Source organism: Halyomorpha halys, unplaced genomic scaffold (assembly GCF_000696795.3).
Source record: "Halyomorpha halys isolate HHAL.00 unplaced genomic scaffold, Hhal_1.1 Scaffold675.1, whole genome shotgun sequence".
NCBI lineage: Eukaryota > Metazoa > Arthropoda > Insecta > Hemiptera > Pentatomidae > Halyomorpha > Halyomorpha halys.
The window spans coordinates 799,644-822,291 of NW_027111983.1; the positions used below are offsets into that span (position 1 = coordinate 799,644).

General features: G+C 30.3%; 1 protein-coding gene across 3 annotated transcripts in view; it reads right to left on the reverse strand.

Moving 5' to 3' along the window:
* Nucleotides 1-22,648, reverse strand: part of DAAM (disheveled-associated activator of morphogenesis-like protein) — a 297,495-nt gene that overhangs the window by 200,939 nt on the left and 73,908 nt on the right. Inside the window, exon 1 of one of the 3 annotated variants that reach the window (XM_067049900.1) lies at nucleotides 3,171-3,195. The exons of the other annotated variants lie outside the window; for them this stretch is intronic. The gene's annotated coding sequence lies outside the window, so the exon portion shown is untranslated. Of the gene's footprint in view, nucleotides 1-3,170; nucleotides 3,196-22,648 lie in introns of those variants that run through there. 3 annotated transcript variants of the gene reach the window in all.

The following is a 22,648-nucleotide window of genomic DNA, read 5'->3' on the forward strand; positions in this document are numbered from 1 at the left end:
AATGAACATAATCGGACTATTTGTATGAAAAATAAATAAATAAAATAACATAATGATAAAATAATATATACAATATTTACAGAATCGACCTGAGGATCCCTGAGCCCGCTCTATCCCCCACGTGTGAGGGGTAGAGCAGAGCCCAAGAGATCCCAGCGCATCCCTCTCGCCGCATCACTGGTAATAAATTCTATTATTAACAAAATAATCAATACGTTTTAAAAATAAAATTATATAAATAAGTGTAGTAGCACGGATCGTTAAACAAAAGGAATTCCATCCTTTGAACGATGTGCATACACTTGAACGAACAATGAAGGACGAATTCTCGAATTCTCAGACACACAATGGTTTCAGCGAAAAGCTAACAAACCGGACTTCGCCTATTTGGCACCGAGTATTTGTTTTACTTACAAGAATTTAGCGACCTATTTCAATGAGGATGCCAAATTAGGAGGGCGACTATCAACAAAACTAGCATTAAATAATATAAATTAATATTTAATTTATTAAGTTAATTTAATGTATTACTTTAAAAAAAAAAACATTCAGGGTAAGGGGTGTAGTACTTTGTAAGGAACTACTGTTCCAAGAGCAACGTTTGTGCAAGGAGGTGATTTGGTCTGAATCACGCTCGACCACCAGATTTTTACCTGATTAAGAGGTTCTTAATTGATTCAAACTTAATAAGGCTTGGTGGACTGGAGGGGCACCCGAAACCACAGGGCTGACTCGGCTAGAGGGAAACAGGAAATAATTGTCTGTCAATACTGGAATCGAACCCGGGTCCTTAGAGTGATTACTACAACTAACTTATTTCTACTATCCCTTCTAAAATATATACAAACACATTTCATAAAATGGGCTAATATTACACCATATTTGGGATTATAAATTTCTAACGTTTCATTTTAATGTTCTTTTCAACTTGTTTCTAAATATGCTATTAACTCTACATTATTTTAGAGCAAAATTCACACGAAATATAAATTTAAAGCTTAGATATATTCCCTTACGCTCTAACAAGATAACAATTGCAAAAGGAGGAAAAATGAAAACAATTTATTTCTTTTTTTAATTTTAAAAATTAAATTAGGATCACATTATTAACAATTCCATTACCAGAAATCGCTCGAAACTACTGTTAGCTATAAACAAAAAAAAACTGCGGGGTACGTTTTTAATATAGTAATAATATTAAATAATACTATTTAAAATATTTCTAACTAAAATACGATCTATAAAAATTTCTTTAGGGTAAAAATTAAGAAACAAAGAAAATATAAAAAATATATTAAGAAAAATACTACCTATAAATTTCGGGAATTACCATATTTTTATCACTATAAATCATCATATTTTGTAAATAACAAAATAAAAAGAAAAAAAATTACTTACCAACGGAAAATTTCTTTTTAAAGTAAATTGAAACATTTTGAAAAACAATTATAAATATTAATCTCAGGAATCAAATAAAATGAAAGTTAAAAAAAAATTAAATAAATACCAGTCAATGAGACAGCTGAATAGGTTTTATCGGAATTATCAATATTTATATATACCTATCTATACCCTATTAGATCTGTCTAATAATGGATTGAAGATTCATTATTGATCTATACACCGATTCACCACGCCAATGCAAATGAACCTCAGCTCCGAAAAAGTCCCGTACGATGGTTACCTTATGGAGTAGGAAAAGTGAAGAGCCAAGACGCATAACTAAAGATGGTTATAGATGACAGTGGAACAGTGCGACAACTTGACAATGGCAGTTGGTGGTCTACGGGCCAGTCCTGATCTCCTAACCTCGCTCATGCCGTGAATACTTAAAACATTAGGCTGACTTTCCTTCCTCCGTCACCTAGTTCTTGCTCCAACGCTCCAAGTAGATCCTACCAATTGGGAAATGGTGTCCTTTCACGTATAGCTTTTGGCCGAGTTCCGGCGCACTTCTTGGGAAAACGTCTTCCGATAGCAGCGACCTCACTGGTCTGATCGACTTAATCTAAATAGTTGAGGGACTAAGGACACCATAGCAGTAGCCAATATGCGTAATATCATAATATCAAACAAATATTAATTATAAAAGCTAGTACAATATTATTGTTTTCTCATTTTTATTTAGTCATTTAAATATTCTTTCTTTATTCTCTTACCAGAATCGACCGTCATCCAAAATATTTTTTTTCTTTCAATAAAGGAAAATAATTACATTTTAAAGTATATAATTTATTTTTGTATACTTCCTGTAATAATCGCGTATACTTCCAGTATATGCGCCGTATTCGAAATAGAAATATAGCCCTTAAACCTCTGGCCACCTCCTCCCCACTCCTTCACGCTTCCGCTTTATTGTCGCCTTCTGTTCAACCTTTCGCTTTGAACAGGTAGGTGGTCCTGACTTGTTCTTTGTTCATTTATTATCATTTAAGATCATTATTATTATTTTTATTTATAAGTTTTCTTTCAAGTTATAAATATTTATATATATACGTCTATTATATATCTATATATAAATATTTATAGTTATAAAATTATATATCTACGTCTCCTTTACTTTTTAACCACATATTTTACGCATTTTTAAAAATTTTTTTACTCTTACCATTGTTACTTATTTTTCATTCTTATCATTGTTTATTCAATTTTATTCTATATTGATACTATTTTACGTCGTCCTTCTTTTTATTTATATGTAATTTCTTATCATTTTATTTTTTACATAATATTTATCCTAGCTTAAATTGCCTGACCAACCCTGACCATCATATTTACATAATTTATTTTTCTTATATTATTGTAAGATATTTTTTTTTACACGAATGAGATGGTCAATGGTGCAGTCAAAAAGATACAAAAAACAGTTTTCAACTAATTATTAGCCGATATTTCGCCCCACTTTGCAAGGCTTCATCAGAGCTGTCGTATTGAACAGCACTGGAATGATGCAGTGATTTTAGTGCTATCTTCCAACAGAATGAGGCCCTACAGTGGTGCAAGTGGGGCGAAACAACAGCATATAAGTAGTTGGAAACTAATTTTTCCCTTTTTTTATCACAGCACCGACCCTCTCCTTCATATTCAGTTACGCTCAATCAATTTTTTTTTACACATTCAGTTTATTCAACTGAACTTAAATAAAAATGATATTAAAAAGGCATACGTACTAAACAAAGGTTAGCTCATTTCTTCAGTCAGGAAATTTATAAAATGTCATACCTGAAAAAAATAAGGAAAAATATAAAATCGTGCTATGGACTATTCCAATTGCCGTTATTTATTCACACAATTTAGAAATATTGAAATCATATACATTTGATATTTCTAAATCAAGCATTTATCAATGTAAATTAGGCGAAGTATTAACAATAATTATAATAACGATTGTAAATAAAATTTGGTAATCTGATTGATTGAAACGTAATTAAATCAAATCTATCACTCAATGCCTATGAGGTTCATAGGCGTAATAGCAAATCGTAAAGGCGATCTTATTACTAATACTTTAGTGTTTACTTTCAGAATTAGGAGTCTAAAATTATTATAAACATTATTTGTTTACGCTTAAAAATTAGAACTCTTTACTCTTTGTCGCTTTGTAAATATCCAAAACAAGGAGTCAGTGTTAGATTTAAAATGAGGAACAGAGAAATAAAAAAACTGATGAATTGGTCTTATTTATACTCTAACAAGTCAGTTATATCATAATTTATATCATTTATAATAAAAATGAGATTTTTCAAACCAGAAAAAAGTATTTTTAATTTAAGTGACACCTTGATCATATGTCTAAGACAGAAGAAACAGCAATAAAGTATAAAAATTACAAATAATTATTTAATGTAAGTTTTTATAGTTTTTTTTTTTAACAATTTTATCCTATGGATCAAAAGAGTATATCAGTTAACGCCCTCATATATACATACATCAATAAAATACAAAAAAACATGTTTGAATATTAGCATTTAAATTCATAATTTGTAATATTCTAAAAATAAATGTTATTCGGCAATAACATATTAGCCTAAAATGCTTTGTGTTCTTTTCAAATTTATTCAGCAATCGATTTGCCATACCAGTTTTTAACCATCGCACGCACAGGATATAAATCGACAAATTCCGTGACTAATTAACCCAAAAAACAGCTCTTATGTTACATTCACTTTTGTATTGTTTTAAATTATTATTTTCTTTTTTATCTACAATATAATCCTGATAAATCATGTACCACGAAACGACTAGATAACAGTTTTACAATTTTTGTGGCTACGACGAAAATTCAACAAGCCATGTACATTAAAATTATTGTACTAAAAGACTGGAACAATATAAGAAAAATGTATTAATATTTAATTATATTGATGTATAAAGAATTTCATATACCTTTGTATTTTTTTAATCGCTATGCTAAAGACTTACATAAAAGAATATTAAACAAAAAATAAATAAATAAAATTAAAAATAATATCTCCCTAACAGGTGGTCCGATTTAGTTCACTGATTTTTTTTTTTTTAGAAATAATAACAAAACACAATAAAATAAATTAAAATTTCACCCACTGTATCATATGTTTCGTTTCTATTATTGCCTATTGTATCATTTACAATCGCTTTAATTCAAAAATTTCATTAAAATAATTTAATTTTTTTTCACTATTTCTATATCTTTAATCATTACTTGGTATTGGTAACTAGTGGAGGGAGCTAGTCCGGCAAGTGGGCCTCCTGGTCCTTTCTGTCAACCCCTAGCGGCTACCAAGGTTGCCGCCGTGTACTGACCAAGGTGGGAGTGTCAGGACTGATTTCTAGGGACCCTAGGAAATAAATAATAACTGCCCTAGGTGGGAATCAAACCCACAACGTTCCGAACAAAGCCCTCTGGGACCTACGCCCAAACGCACACTACCGTCACGTCCCTTTAATCGTTACTTACATATTTTATACTTAATTTCAATTACTAATTATTTCCTTCAGCACCTTTATTAGGTTTACTTCTTTATTTACACGAGCACTGTCTTCATTTGGTTTGTATAATTCTTTCCTTTACAGTATTACATTTTATCTTCTTCATTTTATCAACTTAATATATTATCATTTATATTTCCGACTTTGTTTGATATTATTTTCTTCTTTTTTTTCTAAATTAAGGTTTTTATCTTGTTTCGTTTATTCAGGCCTGATATTCAGGTCGAAATATAGGTAAAAATAAATAAGTTTTACATATTTGTGTATCTTTATTGACCTTTGCATAAAAAAAAAAAAAAAAAAAAAAAAAAAAAAAAAAAAAAAAAAAAGTATACATTAGTTTTTACGTGTGCCCACTTAACGGTCACATAGTATAGAGGTGAGAAAAAATCAGGAAAAAAGTTTAGATAAAATGTATTTGAAATCCTGACACGTAGGAAGAATGGTCCATAAATAAGTTTAAAAAAAAAATTAGCAATAAGTTTTATGAGTTTCATCATCTTGACTATGAATAGTAACACCAACTACCAGGAACTATGGATTACCACATACATGAAGAAAGCTGTGGAGAGAGAAGATGCGAAAGGTTCAGAATGAGACGACCTTGGGATGCTCACGATATCCCCTTCAACCATATTTACAAAACCTACGGCAAACTAATAACGCCATTACACAATGCGTCCCTAATGCCCATAGGTATAAATTAAGATTCCGCTGTCGGAGGAACCTCTTCAGTAATCCTTCCTTTATTTACTCCTGTATAGCCTTCCTTTGCAGAACGAACCAGGTAGCACGAACATCGTGCCTTCTAGAGCTGGATGGACTAAATGATGCTAAAAGACCGAATAAACAGCTTAAGCCGATTGGTTCTCGAAGTACTGGGTAAAACCTGATACGTAGGCTACAAGATGTTTCAAGTTAGTGTTCAATGAACCTCTAATAAATACAATACAGGGTGTGGTGTCTGCACCATCATTTATATTAAACCTTAGAAGCGTACTGTCAACTCTACGAATCGAAGTATTGTAAATGTATTCCACCTGTACGACTCATCCCTTTCAAAATTGTCGATTCTCTGTCTAATCAGCATGCCTGTGTACTAGCAAATTAACTCAGTTGAGCAGCCGTACAATTTAAAAAACAAAAAATTATTAGAAAGTAGTACTAATGAAAAAGAAAAAATAAGGATTTAGAAAATGTAGACTTATTTTCAGTTTGAAAAATATAAAAAAGAAAAAAAATAGTTCCATTTAATATCCACAAATAATTAATAAGAACTTGATAACGGACAGAGAGGCCTGTAACGTTGTTCGGATGATATAATGAATAACGATGTAAAATGAAGGGTACAAAGTCCTGAAAAGTAAAATAATAAGGTTTTAAAAAAAAATCCCTTTGGAACTTAAATTGTTGGATTACAACTAATTATAGATATTTATAATTATTTTTTTGATCACCAAAGCGTCATTTTCCATCAGAAGGAAAAATAATTGATCCATTTTAATCCCAGGTTCTAAACATTTTTTTAAAATACTATGTATCTGTAAAAAATGAACTATGATAAACTGGATGTTTATTACAGAAACACGTCAACATCAAATTTCCGAAATTTATGCTTATTACTACTGATTTAGTAATAAACAATCATTTATATTTATTATAAAAGCGTACTTTCATAAGAGACCTAAGACCTACTATTCCGTTTTAGAGGCTATAATCACTGTTAATTGTTTAATGAAGAAACCCGACTGAGGACAGACAACACATTGCTTTTCTGTAATATTGGTCTAATCTTTTCCACGCTAGGCACCAGCAGATTTGGGAAATTCCTTGCAATCCGACACAAAAAATTATTGTTGAATGTTCACACAACAATAAGTAGTGTGGATATTACAATTGCAGCGTCTTGGTTATATTTATTAATATAGAGTTTTAAGTAGTATTTTACGGAGTTTTATTATCACTAGTCAATGAAGAGGTATATACTCGAAGTGTAATACGAAAAACAACAGTGAAAGGTGTAGGATATAGAAAGTCCAAACGTAAAATGTTTTTAGGACGTCTTACATTCTCTACGTTTACCTAGATAGACAATGAAAAGTATTTTAACTTGGGTTCAATAAATATATATATATATAAATAATTGACCGTATTAATTCAAAATCATGAAGATGATCGGGAGTAAGGTCACAAGAAAAACCAAAAATAGTTGCGAAAAATTTTTTGTTTTTCACCCCTTTACCACCTTCAAAATATAAAAACATGTAGTTCACCCTATTGTTTGTTAACTAAAAAACCCATTAGTACAACAAAATATTAAGGAGTGAAACATAGAAACATAGATTTTTGAAATAAAAATGTATTTCCTGTAATACAAGCGTCAAACAGGAGAAAACAAGAAGTTATTTCACCCCAACTTTCGATTAATTAAATGAAAATCATACACAGCTAAGAGTCAAAATTAATGAATTTGATAACCATGGTACGAACTAATACAAAATAGCACCTGTTCCAGAAGTTAGTAAAAAAATATTTTTTATAAATAGGAAGATGGTCAGGGTTGCGGTCAAAGGAGAAACAAAAATAGTTTACAACTATTTTATATACAACTACTATTATATTTTTTATATTACTATTATATATTTTATATACAACTACTATTATAGTTTACAACTAAAAATAGTTGCAAACTATTTTTGTTTCTCCTTTGACCGCAACCCTGACCATCTTCCTATATATCAATTTTTACGGTCAACTATATATACATATATAAAATATTTTCTATATTTTCAAAGAAAAAATTCCACGATTTATGTCATTAAAAAACAAAGTATGTTATAAGTATTTATATGTTATAAGTGCACGGCCCCTTTATAATAATTATAATTGATAAGTTTAATTTTTTTTTCTAAAAAAAAAATGTATGCTAATTTTTCATTCAGAGCTCCATATCATTAAAACTGCCAATAACACTAAAAAACGTTAAACCACATTATTAAAAGTAGAGTACATTTTCAAAAATATCAGCTCTAATTTTTCAAAACGAAACCAAAATCAATATTTAGTGAATCAATTTCGGAGAATATCATGGAAAATCCTACGAAAGTAAACGTTATCCACAACATTGTATGACATTCTGAACGTCTACAGGTCCTGAGATAAAGTGCTTCTTGTTACTACACCTAAGTTGAGAGCTCATAGACATTTGTACTTCGTTCGTAGGAGTAATAGTTTCCATGATACATAGCAAAATAAATTCATTTTTGAAAAACATTTTAGCAAATTTACTCTACTTTAAATGATGTTTCATTAATATTTTTACTGTTGAATGAAGTTATAAAATTTTAGAGCTCCGAATAAGAATTAATTTTTTGAAACTGGAGCCATTTTTTATACACCCCAACTATGGTTGGGCTAATAAATTTTGACTAGTAATTATATATATATATATATTTCATTAAAGTAATTAAAAATTGGGATGAAATAACTTTTTTTTTTAATAGTAACTCGTTATTGGAAAAAAAATCAAATTGTTTAAAATTAAATATGGAATAAAATTTATAATTCAATCGGAGGAAACATTTATTTTGTGAAAACGTTTCCTTCAATACCCTAATTTTTTTTAAAGTAATTATAAAATAATATTGAAAGATAAAAGTTTTCATTTGATTCTTGAATGTTAGGAATAGTACAAATTGCAGGTTTCTGAAATAAACGACTCCATTGAATTTATAAACGATAAATGAAAGTGAATGTAGAGTAATCTGATCTGAGTGAGAGGTGGTAAATGAGGTCTGACGAAGATACAATCTACGCCGCAATAAACTATGTACGTGGTGCTGGATATAGATCAAAGTGCATGGAAGGGGCTACTGTAACCTGTAGGTACCTGAACTAGACACCTATATACGACCCGGGGGCGGTGGTTCATCTCGCCGAGGCGGAGGGTCAGTGATTGGAGGCGGCAGGGGCGGTGACCCAGTGCGGGGGGTCGCTGCCCCGGGTCGATACCGCCCCTTCCGCATACTTAAGGCTCCCTCTAGTTCAAGGGCTGCCTAAATATATACTCTCACTTATGTAACCTATATACCTACGTAATCAGTGTTCACTGTGAATTATACAAAAAAAAAATATTTAAATAATCAAAATATATACATATGTGCACAAACACTGTATATATATTAAACAAACCAATCGATATTACTAATCAATCAACAAGACGTTATAAACAAAATAAAATAATACAATATTTACAACACAATGTAGTATTCCTTTTTTAACAACTAATTACATAAAATTTGAATTTTTTTCTTAGTAATGTTTTTCCTTTTTTCTATACACAGTTACATATACAGTTTTTATTCTACCTATATATCTCATTCATATTTATCGTTTTCATAATATCGTTTTCCGGTGATATCACAAATATTGAATTTATTACACATATTTCAGTTAAATTTGTCGACTAATTTAATGTTAATTCATTCCATAAGCACACATAAACAAATAAGTAAGAAAACATTATGAATAAATGAAGATGTAGAAATAAATTAAAATAAAGTAATAATGTAGACAATAACTAAACAGGTTAAAAACTAATAAACAAGTTTTTAAAAATTAAATAAGTTGAAAACAAATAAAGTTTTTTAAAAATAAATAAGTAAAAAACAAATAAAAAAGTTATATAAAAAAAAATACAAAAATAATATTAACTATTACAGAAAAAAAAAATTTAAACACAATATTTCAAACATTTAAAAAAAAAAATGAGAAATGAAAACTAAAAATGGTAAGCTAAGATGTATAAGATCATAAGTATATAAATCGTATTGAGATTTGCTTATTTATTACTAATAATATATAAATATACTGTCGATGTGCTGTAAAAAGGTCTAATTATATGGAATAATCATTGAGGTAATTAGTTTAACTATCTTAAACTCAATCATAATATGTAACTGGTTTCAAAAAATAATTCTGACATAATAATTTGATAACATAAAATTAAAAATACATTCTCTTTAAAATATCCATAGCATAAAATTTACAGGCATTTGAATAGTAAAAATAATTGCAATAAAATTTTAACTAATTCATTAATCAAACTAGTAAAATAAGAACAACATAATTAGATCCAGGAAATAATTAATCCCAAAAATATTAAGGATTGCATAGTCCATTAGAACAGGCTATTAATCTTGAAAACCCCTTCCGTTAACGGTAACACTAAACCAGCAACGCGTGAAAGTAGCACAGGTATCGAGTTCCCTAATTGCAGGTGCTTTTATGAGAGAACAGATCCTAATTCTTATAAATTCCAATATTGAATTACTAATAATAATTTGGATCAAGAATAACTATCTCATTACTTATTTTTTTGGAAAAGTTTATAAAAAAATTAGTCGGATTAGACCCATTAAATAAATATTTTTTATGAGTGGTTCTCCTTTTTCTAAATACTATTACTTTATGAAAATCCTCACTTTATCGATGTCACTGAAAAATTTGTAAGTCTTGTAAGTTTGAAAGTGTCGCTACTACAGTAAGGTAACAAATGAGAATGAACCGACTTTCCCAAATACTTACAACGAAGTTTTACTTTTAACTTTCCCATTGGATTTAGTTTTTTATGTACATCTCGCTTCTCTTAAATCTAGTTTTGTGTATACTTAAATGATTTTTGATTCGAGTTTTGGTTTCTATCTTGAAAGAAAAAATCTCGGAATTTTTTGGCAAAATATGGTTGTAAAAATATTGAGTGCCTGCTTTTATGAAATTCACCAATATAAAATAAATTTGTAATTAGGTGTATTCATAATTTTGTGTTAAATGCAAAATGTTATAACATGCTAAATGTTAAAAGTACAGGATTGTGAGCAGTCTAATATAAAGTTCATGTTATGGACTTTAATTATATACTCTTAACTGAGGAGTAGCCTCAAGCGGATTTTCTTGGCAATATGTTTCACAACAATGTAACCTTTACAAGATAATAAAATCTATACACACAACAGACAAAATGGTATGGAGCTCAGCTCGTCTATTGCCAGAAGTTATTTTCCATTTAGCAAATTTATTAACAGACTCTTAATAAAGTTAAATGTTATATTGATTTAACATGTTACACTTTAAAAAGTTAAACTGAAGATCATGAATACCCCTTTCAAATCTTTTTGGGTAAATATGGTTCTCAACGATATGCAACCACTTTAAGTGGAAATCAAATAAAAATAATAATATAATTATGAACATAACTATAATAAAGTATTTATTCACAACTGTTTGAACCTACTCAACTAAGAAAAAGATAAATAAAGTAACAGTTACTATTTATTTATTTTCAAGAACTCTTAATGCTTACTTTATTTATTTATGTGTTTTGGACGACCTTACAGACATAATCTCCATGATACAGACCACCTTCATCATCTTATGTCTTATATCTTCCTCATTTAGGGAATTAATACTTATTTTAGACTCCCCCATTTACTTGTTAGTTATTTGCATATTGAATTAAATAATTTCTTTAATGTTTTCGAATAAAAGTAGGTAATAGCTAAAAGAATACTTTTCTTAAAAACATAAAGGTTCATAGTTGTATCATTGTCATTATTTTTAAAAATTATTTTAAACAAAATTAATAGAAATAAATCAATATATGAGAATTTTAATATATATTTTTTCAGTATGAACAGCTAATGTTGGCTGTTTTAAAATGATTAATTTATCCTACTAGAGTTACATGATTAATATTTATCCGTATAGTGTACTCAATACATCACTACTACGCCAGCAACCTGTTTGTTCAATGAGCGTTCGAACAAGGATAAATCAAAATTTGACAGTACCTTTCCTGACAATCCATTATGGTGTGGATGTGATTGAGCAACGGGCGAGTGGACCACCGGCAGGATATCCGTATTAAACCGGGGCCTTATACATCGCGGGTCACAGCAACAGTCCCTACTATCTAGATTCGCAACCTAGCTAAACCAATTACCTGGTACGATAATACCTGTATTATTTTAGAGAATTTCAGTGTGAAACCTTCTTCATTCGATATTTAAATCTTTTAGGTATATTATATTGGAAAGAACTAATAGGAAGTAACAGGGCTTAACAGAGAGGAGATAGCCACGTAAGAAATTCCCTACATCCAAAACAACTCTAGGCCACCAAACTTGATCTAAAATATGGGAACGTTACCGAGGAAATGTTAAAACTAAGTCCTATTTAAAGTCCTAACTAAGCCGGTAAATCAAGGCTTTTTTTTTTATTACAAACAAACGTCATATATGGTATGAAAAAACCGCACTATATCACGATCTACGGAACTGATAGTACAAAGTAAGACCAATGCGATATATGGGACCTATACGACATATGGGACGAAACTTAGACGAAGAAGAACAAGAAAAAATTATTAATTTTCAAAAGCAGGAACTTCGAAAAATATTTGACTTATTCAAGGTGAATAATGAATGGAAAGTACATTATTCAAAGAAAGCAAAGAACGAACTAACCAACCTTTAAAAGGGGTTGGATGTAGTCAATCATATAGGGTTAGTAAGGCACAGTTGGACACTTAGCAGAGATGGAAGAGACTTCAACTCATAATAAGTTACTCAGCAGCACCCTTAGGTTCAGGAACTGGTGGACAACCATCCAGGACAGAGAAGAGTGGAAGGCGACTCTAGAGGCAATCAAGATCCACTAAAATATTAAGATCAGGATGATGGTGAAACCCAAAGATGAGAAGTAACACAGATGTATTATATAGCGGTGAAAAGCCAAAGAATTTAGAAAGAATAATATTTAACATAGAAAATCGTCGAATTTAATGGAGAAAAACGAAAAGCATAAATAACAAATCTAACAAGAGTTGGGCTAGAAAACTGACGTGTAAATCATAGCGGGTTTTCCCGTTTCGCCAGTCTGATAAATGTTGACATAGTTATTAAAAAAAAATTTTTTATCCCATTTAAATTATATTTGAGCCTTTCAAGTGGAAGGATGACTAATTCCATGAAATCATTTTATCATTGAATCAATAACAATTTTACATTGAATAAATGGTTAAGAGCACAATGAAAATTTTGGTTAAAAGTTATATTCCTATATTTCAGCCATACTTTTGCAAATGAAAAATGTTCATTTTTTTTTTTTTTTTAAGACAATCCACAACGAAGGTTGGTTGCCTAGTTATCTACAAGTGACCAACCTAATCTAACCGACAGACCTAGGGCCAACCATCTAAGGCCCTATTAAAATTTTGGATCTAAATTTTGGACCCATCGTCTAAGCCAGTTACGACGAATCTTTTGAACTCGTTACGTTCCAGACCGGTAACAACAAATATTTATCTTCATCTACGTGGAGTGTTGCTATAACATAAAGATGAATTAACCCTGAAACCATATTTTTCGATATGAAAAGATTACCTTGTAGTCCAGGGTAAATAGGTACTTCAGTGGCTTTGAAAAAAAAAAATGTATATTTCACAATGAAATATTAATTTAACTAATGCTGAGAGCTCACAAAATAATTTGGGCTATAATTATATTAAAATAAAAATATATGTTAATATAATTATAGCCCAAATTGTTTTGTGAGCGTTCAACATTTGTTAAATTAATATTTCATTGTAAAATATACATTACGGTCATATCTACTATTATTTTATTTTATTTTTTTTTTTTAAGCTACTAAAGTGCCTATTTATCCTGGACTAAAAGGCAGTCTTCCCGAATCGAAAAATCTATCTTTACATATGTTAGAGCATCACTCCACGTAGATGAAGATAGATTTTTCCGGTCTGGAAAGTAACGAGTTCAAAAGATTCGTTGAAACTGGCTCAGACGATTGGTTCTCAAGCTTGTTTGGGCTAGCACCAACTTTTTAAATGACCACGAGGCTGAGTCAGTATTTCCATCACAAATAGATCTCTTGCCAACTCCCACACAGTTTCGTGCATTCATGTTTCTAATCATGAATTGCTTCGACCAATTCAATCTCTTTGCTTTTATACTTAATAAATTTGACTTATAGTTCATTTAATTTACTCCTTCAAAGACCGGAACTCATTTACTCCTTCATAGACAGGAACTCATTTACTCCTTCAAGAATCTGCTCGTCGTTTCCGACTATTACAACACTTACTAGACAAACGGTATGATCTTCAAACTAATTACGAAAGACTCATCTATAATAAGGCCTATCTGGGCTCCACTAAACCATCGAATAACTATCGTATCGAATCCATACAGCCCAAAATCCTTCGAATTCCTCTCATATCCAATCATTGCAATCCAAAATCCTCAATGCTCCTTACTTTGTCCCAAATCAAATCATCCATCGGGACCTCAGTGTTCTATATGTTGCCGATTTGGCCAGAACCAGACATCAATCCTTTTATGATAAACTTCACAACCACCCAAACTCATACAAACTCCTCGGCGTCTGAAAAGAAGATGAGCTTAAGATGTTCCCCAGAAGAAATGTAATTAGAGTTTTATCACTGGTTAGAATCTTCACATGTCTGTATCATGCCATTAAATAGTTAACAATTTTACTACAAATTTACTGATAGTATATATTTGAATACAGTTTTAAATATCAATAAATAAAAAAAATAAATATATTTTTGCTCCTTTTAGATGCACCACAATCATAAGTTGCTAAAATAAAGCATTATTTATTTTGCGTAGAGACTCTCTATATAATTAAAGCTCGGGACCACTAATGACGAACAGAACTGACGAAATTCTAAAATCTGTTCGAACATTATCAAAATGATTTATAAAATATCCGTTCATTAAATTTCAAATAAACTAAAAAGAGGTAATATTTGGTTGGCGCTGAAATGTTGAGTATACTGTCAGGCTTTATCTGCAGAACAAATCGAAACAGTGTGTTTACTCAGCTGTAGGTCGAGACTAGATAAGGGGTGAGTTCTGACAGGGCTTACCCATTCCTCCACGTGCACCACTAAAAGAAGAAATAAAACCCTCCTGATATTACTTAAATATTATAAGTCATAAAATATAAATAATACAAAATTTGTTTTTACAATACTAAAAATTCAATAATAACCAGATGTTATTGTTTAAAAGTTTGCGAGGGACAACAAAAGCTACATCCGAATTAAAAGATGCATAAAAAGAAAATAATTGATATATTTACTTTTGGAAGTAATTTATTATTACTTAGCAGTTAAATGGATGCCGCATTTAAAAGCTCAAAATAATTTTCCAAATTATTTAAAGAATTTAAAACCTAATTTATGCGATCTTTACATGATTAGTACAGTGTATAAAATAAAAAATATTTTAAATAGTAACCAAGTCTCAACGGGGATATCTAGGCTATGAAATATAAAATTCATTGTTCCAAATTTAATTAAGTGGATTAAATTTAGTTTAAAATTTTTAGTTAGCTTCTGATAATATGTACCTTCAACTTTAACTAGATAATGAATTTGAATTATTCTAAAGGAATGAATAAAACTATAATATTATTTACAAACTTGTTATATATAACAAATTATCTTCTTTTTTTTTAATACCAGATCATACATGGTTGTTGTAACAGTGTGTTAGTTATCTTTCAACAGTTGATAGTGGGTGGAAGGAGGGTATAGCCCCATGTAAGTGGCACCCCTAACTATTTGCAAAGCTATAACCATGAACAGCCATAATTAAAAATAGTAAAAATTAATAAAAAAAATATTTATAAAATAAATTTAAAAAAAAAATGAATTGTGCCGAAAAATAATTAGAGAAGAGAAGAAAATAAAATAAACATAAAGTAAAATAATGATAATAATAAACATAAATCAATAAAAAGTTTATATATAGTAGGATGTCTTGGATCAGCCTGGGCTTCAGTCTTTGCAATGTGGTTGGATAACCTAAATTGTAAGCCACTGATAGATAAAATATACGTCAATAAAAGTATACGTCTTTATTTAATGATTCATAAACATGGTTTCGGAGATATCACCCCAGGCATCAGGTATCTACAAAGAAATTCTCACCATTCACCTTATGCATACAACAATTAATAAATATACCAAATTTTTTCATAAATTTTAAATAATCATATCTTCCAATATCACATTTAACTTTTCTCCTAATAAGTCATAAAAATATTAACAATAATCATATTGTTGTCAATTTTATAATAACTTCAATACATCTAATTATATTAATGAAATTAATCCGGTAAGAACCTATAATATTAAATATTTTATCTTCTTTTTCCATAATTTAATAGATAAATAGATTAGTTTAATTCCAATAAACCATGACAATATATTTTGAGACTTAGGACCATAGATGTGATTCAAGTATAACTTTTCACTCACCCAGGGCGAATTTTGTTACAATTACATAGGAATTTATTTTAAAACAAAATATTTACCAATACCTTAATTGTAATTGACTAACTCTCCTATTCAATACAAAATTGTTATCGCATTGATAGCGGATCAATGAGTATTAATTTAATCTAGGAATAAATAAACAATTCAGTCCAAAATATGATATAATATCAGCAAACCCTGCACTGCATTAATATTTTTCCAAAATGTAAGAAATACTTTAAATATTCTGCTAACTGAAATATTCTCAGCGGTAGGTAAAATAAGGGTCAAACAGGAACCCTCCGTAGCTTAGGGCCGCCACAATAAAGCGCTAAGGGCACCCTAACAATGGGTCTCGGGGACTATTTAAAGCACCAAAAAAAGGGGGAAATATTCTGAAGGAACAGATGTTAACGAGCAAGGGTTTCAAGTACATTATCTAAATCAATATCTTGAAGAAAAATTGTGCATGTTTCTTGAGTACGTTTCATATCCCTATCTACTTTTGTCACAAAAGTGACTGTCAGAACTAATTTATTTACAATTTGAACACGCTCTATTTCTAGATAAAACAATGTTTCTACTATATGTGGGGCTAGTGTTAAGTACGGGTCCGGACCCGGTGAAATTATGTTATTTTAAAGTGTAAATACACGTTTTATACTAGCATGAAGGAGTATAATGGAGGGGGTACACTTCCAGCCCGAGTGACGCCAGAAGGTGGGGTCCATTCCTTTTGTAGGCGTGGCATAGGGAACACAACAGTTGAGAGTTAATGCCATAAAAGACTAGGCAAGGGGATAAAAAAAAAAGTTGAAGGCTACTCAAAGGATGCTGAAATTTAGTTGTTGAAATTGTTTTTTTTAATCACAATTAATTCTCAGTAACTTCTTTGTTGTAAACATTAAATAAATAAAATATAATAGTTACTGTTTTCATTTTAATAGATAACTTTCTCCATCATTTAACTTTTTCCACAAAAGAAATTATTGTTTTATTAAACGTTCTCAGAAAACATTAATTAAAAAAACTGACAGAGCTAATACAATTTTATATTTACTACTTACTTTTTAGAACAGAAAATATATTTTGTGATTTTTTTTTAATATTCACATTAAAATAAGTCTGAGCAGAAGAGAGAAAGAAGCACGAAATTCTCGAAAACGACTTAGTAGATTTCCATTATAGATCTGCCAAATTAAGGTAAATAACATTTACAACAATTTCAATTCTCTTCAAATGCTATTAAATGAACGGTTCTATAGATAATTACATTAATGTGCGAAATTCCTGTTAACTTCAATGTAAAGTTGCCCTCATGGGGCCTAATCCTCATCTCTTTGGTTCATTTTTGCTTAGAAGGAAAGTAGGATTATGGCACTCCTCTGGATTTTATACTGTCATACTATGAGACATGTCAATCCACCAAATAATTTGGTACTACTTCAAACTATGAAAATTGTAGTAAAATACAATATTTTACAAAAAGACTAACTAAAATTAAAAACAAATACCAATATATCTGAGTTCAGAGATTTGAATTTTGTAATTTTTTTTTTTCCATAACCCCTATATCTGAAATTTATTGTTTTTAGCATGAATATATATTTTGATTCCGCACTGTTTTCTTCTTTGTTGTGGCCTACATTTTAAGGAGTCTTTGAGTTGTAATTTTGCTGTAGTGGGCGTTCTTTGATTTTTAACATTTGATCTGATTTGATCTAACATTTGTAAATATAAATAATATTATTCGAATAGATATGAAACATATTGTCACTTAACACAAGCAACTGAAAGTTCAAGTCCAAAAGAGTTTGAAAAATAAAATATTTCATAATTTAGTTGGGAAAATTAAATTAATGTGTTGTGAGAAATCCAGTCAAAAATGTTGGGAAATTTTTGATTTCATAAATTCTATGGGTTTTCAGTCTTTCCGAAAAAGAATTATAGTAAATGGTCGTAGATATTGTATCAGAGTATTATACAATAACACATACATACAAGTTCAAACCTTCAGCTGTTATTTGTTATATAATCCGTAGAAGGCAAAATTTTACAAGGAACTTAACATGAAATTATTATTAGTTAATAAATTTTAACGATGTAAATATAAGTACAGTATTCATAAAAACTTAATCAAAGGAGGTATGTATCATATAAATATTTGCTAAGATATTAATTCTTTTCAACTTAATTGAAGGGACGTAAGCGAAAAAATAACCGATTTTGACATATAAATAAACACATTATTCATATCTACTACTATCCCTACCAAAATAATTAAAAAAATGTTAGTCTATTTTATAATAAACAAGATTTTTTTTTTAGTTCCATAATATTTCTTGTCAATAATTAATAGAGCGTTGAAGATCGTTCTTTATTGCAAAATCAATTTCGTTTCAATTTATGTATTTTTTAGGAAATGACCAAAATGCTTTTTAATGTGATGATTCTCAAAAATCGTATATTAAAATTGTGTTTTAATAAAGTGTCATACTTTTAGGCTTTTAAATTAACTAAAAGTGTCATAGTTTTAGGCTTTTAAATAAATCACAGGTGTGATGTGAATTTATGTGGTATGATATATGCCTTGAAATAATGAATAAAACTGAATCTATTTAAAAAAATAATGTTGGGAATTTATTTTTTTCTAATAAGTAGATAACTTTTTTTTAGCCATTTCTCTTCCAGACCATGACGAATATGATTAAGTACACGACTCATTCTGGAGGCAATTAAGCAATTAAGTAGCATGTGTTCTTAAACCAATAATACGCGCTTTCTAGATAATGGATAGTTCCGGTGAAAAATTATTTTCAAAAACAAAAACATTTTACCATGTAAACAGGAGGGTGGGAAATATCAAATAGACCATATCACAAGGCTGCAAACTATTGCTAAACGGTTACACAGCCCTTCTGGCGAAACTTCCTGCCATGGCTCCAGATAAAATCAGTTATCAGCCAAAGACCCGAGGGGAAGAGCTATTTAAAAAGACATCGAAATAAATATAACGAATAATTATTATGATGTGTGTAATAAGCTGCAAAATAAGCTTTGCTAAGATATACTATCTAGTAATGAAAGTGTTCTCTTTACCTAGAATCACTGAAAAATATACTTTTAATTTGCCCGATTTATATGTATGTATTAATTTGTACCACTACCACTGCAGTAAGGTAGAACTGTTGCTATACCAACGGTTGTGCGCTGAAGTAATCGGGTCAGAATCACCCTCGACCGCCAGGTTTTTCTCCAGTAAGGGTTTTCCTCACTTTATGAGGCAAGGTGAACCCCGAAGGGCTCCTGAAGAATGGTGTCGTAATTGGAGGATTAAGATAAATTCCAACAAATCCCATCAAATCAACTTTACCCTTCGTCGTAAACCTACCGACTGCCCAATCTGGACAAACGACTAACCTGGAATCCTCACACGAGACTGAAAAGACAGGAAACGTCGATTTCGACGGTCTAAACTTCCAATTAATTACAAAAGACTGATCTTCATGACTGTAATAAGGCCAATCTGGACACACGGAGTTGAGCTTTGGAGGTCCACTAAACCTTCGAATTCCTTTCGTACCCAATCCTTCGTAAAATCCTCAATGCTCCTAATTTTTTCATAAATAAAATCATACATAAAGACCTTAATATCCCTATGTAACCGATCTAGCCCGAACCAGATATAACTCCTTCCATTATAAACTCCCTAGCCACCCAAACCCAGTAGTTTTTAACCTTACTTCCTTTTCCATTCCTGACAATCCTCCGAGGCGCCTGAAAAGAAGATGCCCACGAGACCTGCTAATGTAAAACGTCATTAGAGTGCTGCCAATGGATAGTTTCTCTACACGTCTGCAACACTCCAATTTAACTGAGATCAGATTTACTAAATGTATTATAATGTACAATTGTAAATATCAATAAATAAATATTAAAAAAAAAAAAGGATCTACTTATTTAATTAAAACATGTTCCATTTGATCCCTAAACACGCTAAACACAAAAGACTTTTCATGCGTTTTAGTTGCTTTATAAAAATAATGTAACCTAGTCTTAATTTCACTATCAAGTTTATTGAACAAATGAATTTAAATTTAAGTAAATTTGAGGAATTATTTTTAAAACATTTCAAACTAATTTTCACAATTCCTTAGGACCTAAACTTGGCAGGTTAATAAGGGCAAGGTAGGTAAGCGTTTAGTCACCGGACACTTCGAACAAAAAGTGCTGGTCCACGTCTCTTTGCCTTTTCGGGAGATAACAACTCGATTTGGCCGCCAGTGAGTCAGTAGATCGTGTTCAAAGCTATCAATTACCTCGGAGAATCTCTCCCTTTTTCGTACCAGCCAGCCAGCATTCATCAACAAATATATTCTTCTACGAAGTGTTTGAGTAGTTAATTATAAAGATGGATATCACATTTATTTGACTTTTGTCAATTAGGTCCATATAATCCAATAATTTATTTAAAGAATCAGGCAGGAATGGTATGAGACAGGATTAGATGCTCGTCGGTATGACATTACATTGTTTTTTTTTTAAACCTAATATCCATCTAAACTTGAGTATTAGATTAAGGATTCATTCTAAGAATTTCTCAGAATAAATTTATGCTGAAATCAAATATACACAAATAACATATTAACATATTAACTAACATTAAAAACATAGGTCGAAGCTGAAGGCCGGATAAGAAATTCGAAACACTCTCACACAGTGTCACAAGTTTTGTTAAATGGAGCCATAGAAAAACTGCATTTAGACTGCTCTAATAAGAGTCTTAGTGTCAAGATTTACGTTAACTATTAGAGTTTCTCAGAACAAATTTTTAAATTTAATATTCACAACTAAAGTATATTAAAAAATATCGTGTATATGAAAGGCGGAGAGATACAAATTCGAAACACTTTCGCATGGTATAGCAAAATTAATAAAATAGAGCTATATGAATTTCAAAACTTTCCACAACAGCTTTAAGTTGAACTTTGTGTACCCCTAATCCCAGACTACACAATTTCGCGATTTATAGAAATAATTTTAATTAATGTCATAGTAATATTAAAAATTAAATGTGTACCGCTACAACCCATAAAGGGTAAGGAGTGCAGAACTTTGTAAGTACTGTCACTAGACCAACGTTTGTGCAAGGAAGTGATTTGGTCAGAATCACGCTCCTCCGCTGGATTTTTACTCATTCCAAGTGGCTGGATGGACCCCACAGGACTCCATAATCAACAGGGCTGACTAATGGTTATAGTGAAACAGAACATAGTTATTTACTAAGGCCAGATTCGAACCCTGGTCCTTGGAATTAGTAGCACAGTGCCTTACCACTGAGCCACCCATGTCCCAGTAATATTATCAATATTTTTTTTTTTCAACTCAAAGATAAATGAATTATCAATTGATCAAGACGAAATTCTCATTCCTTTCAGTACGCCAGCCCGGTGCAAGAAATCCATCAATCAGAACATAAGTGTAAATAGTTTTAAAAATTAGTTTCTATTGCACTTAACACCAAAACGCATTTCTGGCTGTTCTAAACTCTCGATAATTAGGTAAATAAATTTCGTTTTTATGTTTGAAATCTACTACATTACCGAATTAATATGCTACGGTGCTGATTCGATGCAGAATTTAATGATGTCAAATTTCATGTACAACTGTTTCGCAAGGAGGCACTGTTTTGCAGTCATGGGCGAAAAAATTAAGTCTTAAACCGTTACTTTATTAAATTGATCAACTAATTACTAAGAGTGATAGAAAAGTCAGAAATGCGTTTTGTCATTAAAACTAATTCATAAAATTATTTGCAAAAATATATTCTAAAAGATGGATTAAATGCATCGGTCTTTTGTACTATTAGTGTCTCAATTCGATGTCATAATTATTTTAATATTCCATAGAGAAATTAAATGCATGAAAAAGGAATAAGTACTTCGAGAAAACCTCTGGACTATAAAAACCATCCTCACAATTCCCTCCTAATAAGAGATTTTAGGCTTAGGAAAGGGGACAGGGTTTAAAATCGTTATATTACATTATATATTTTATTATAAAATTAGTGGAAGTAATTTTTTTTTTCTGTTTTTTTAATTCCAGCATATTTTGCTTGGATATTAGAAAAGGAAAACTATTATTGTAGTAAAATAAAAAATTTTTCTTGAAAAAATGCCAACTTTAAATTAATAACGAGGAAAAAAAAAGCTTCTAGAAATAAAATTGGATGACTACGTGCTAGTAAATATGCCAAGAAATTATTTTATTGAAAAATAGCCAGAACAGTGATATTTTATTCAATGAAATTCCAATATT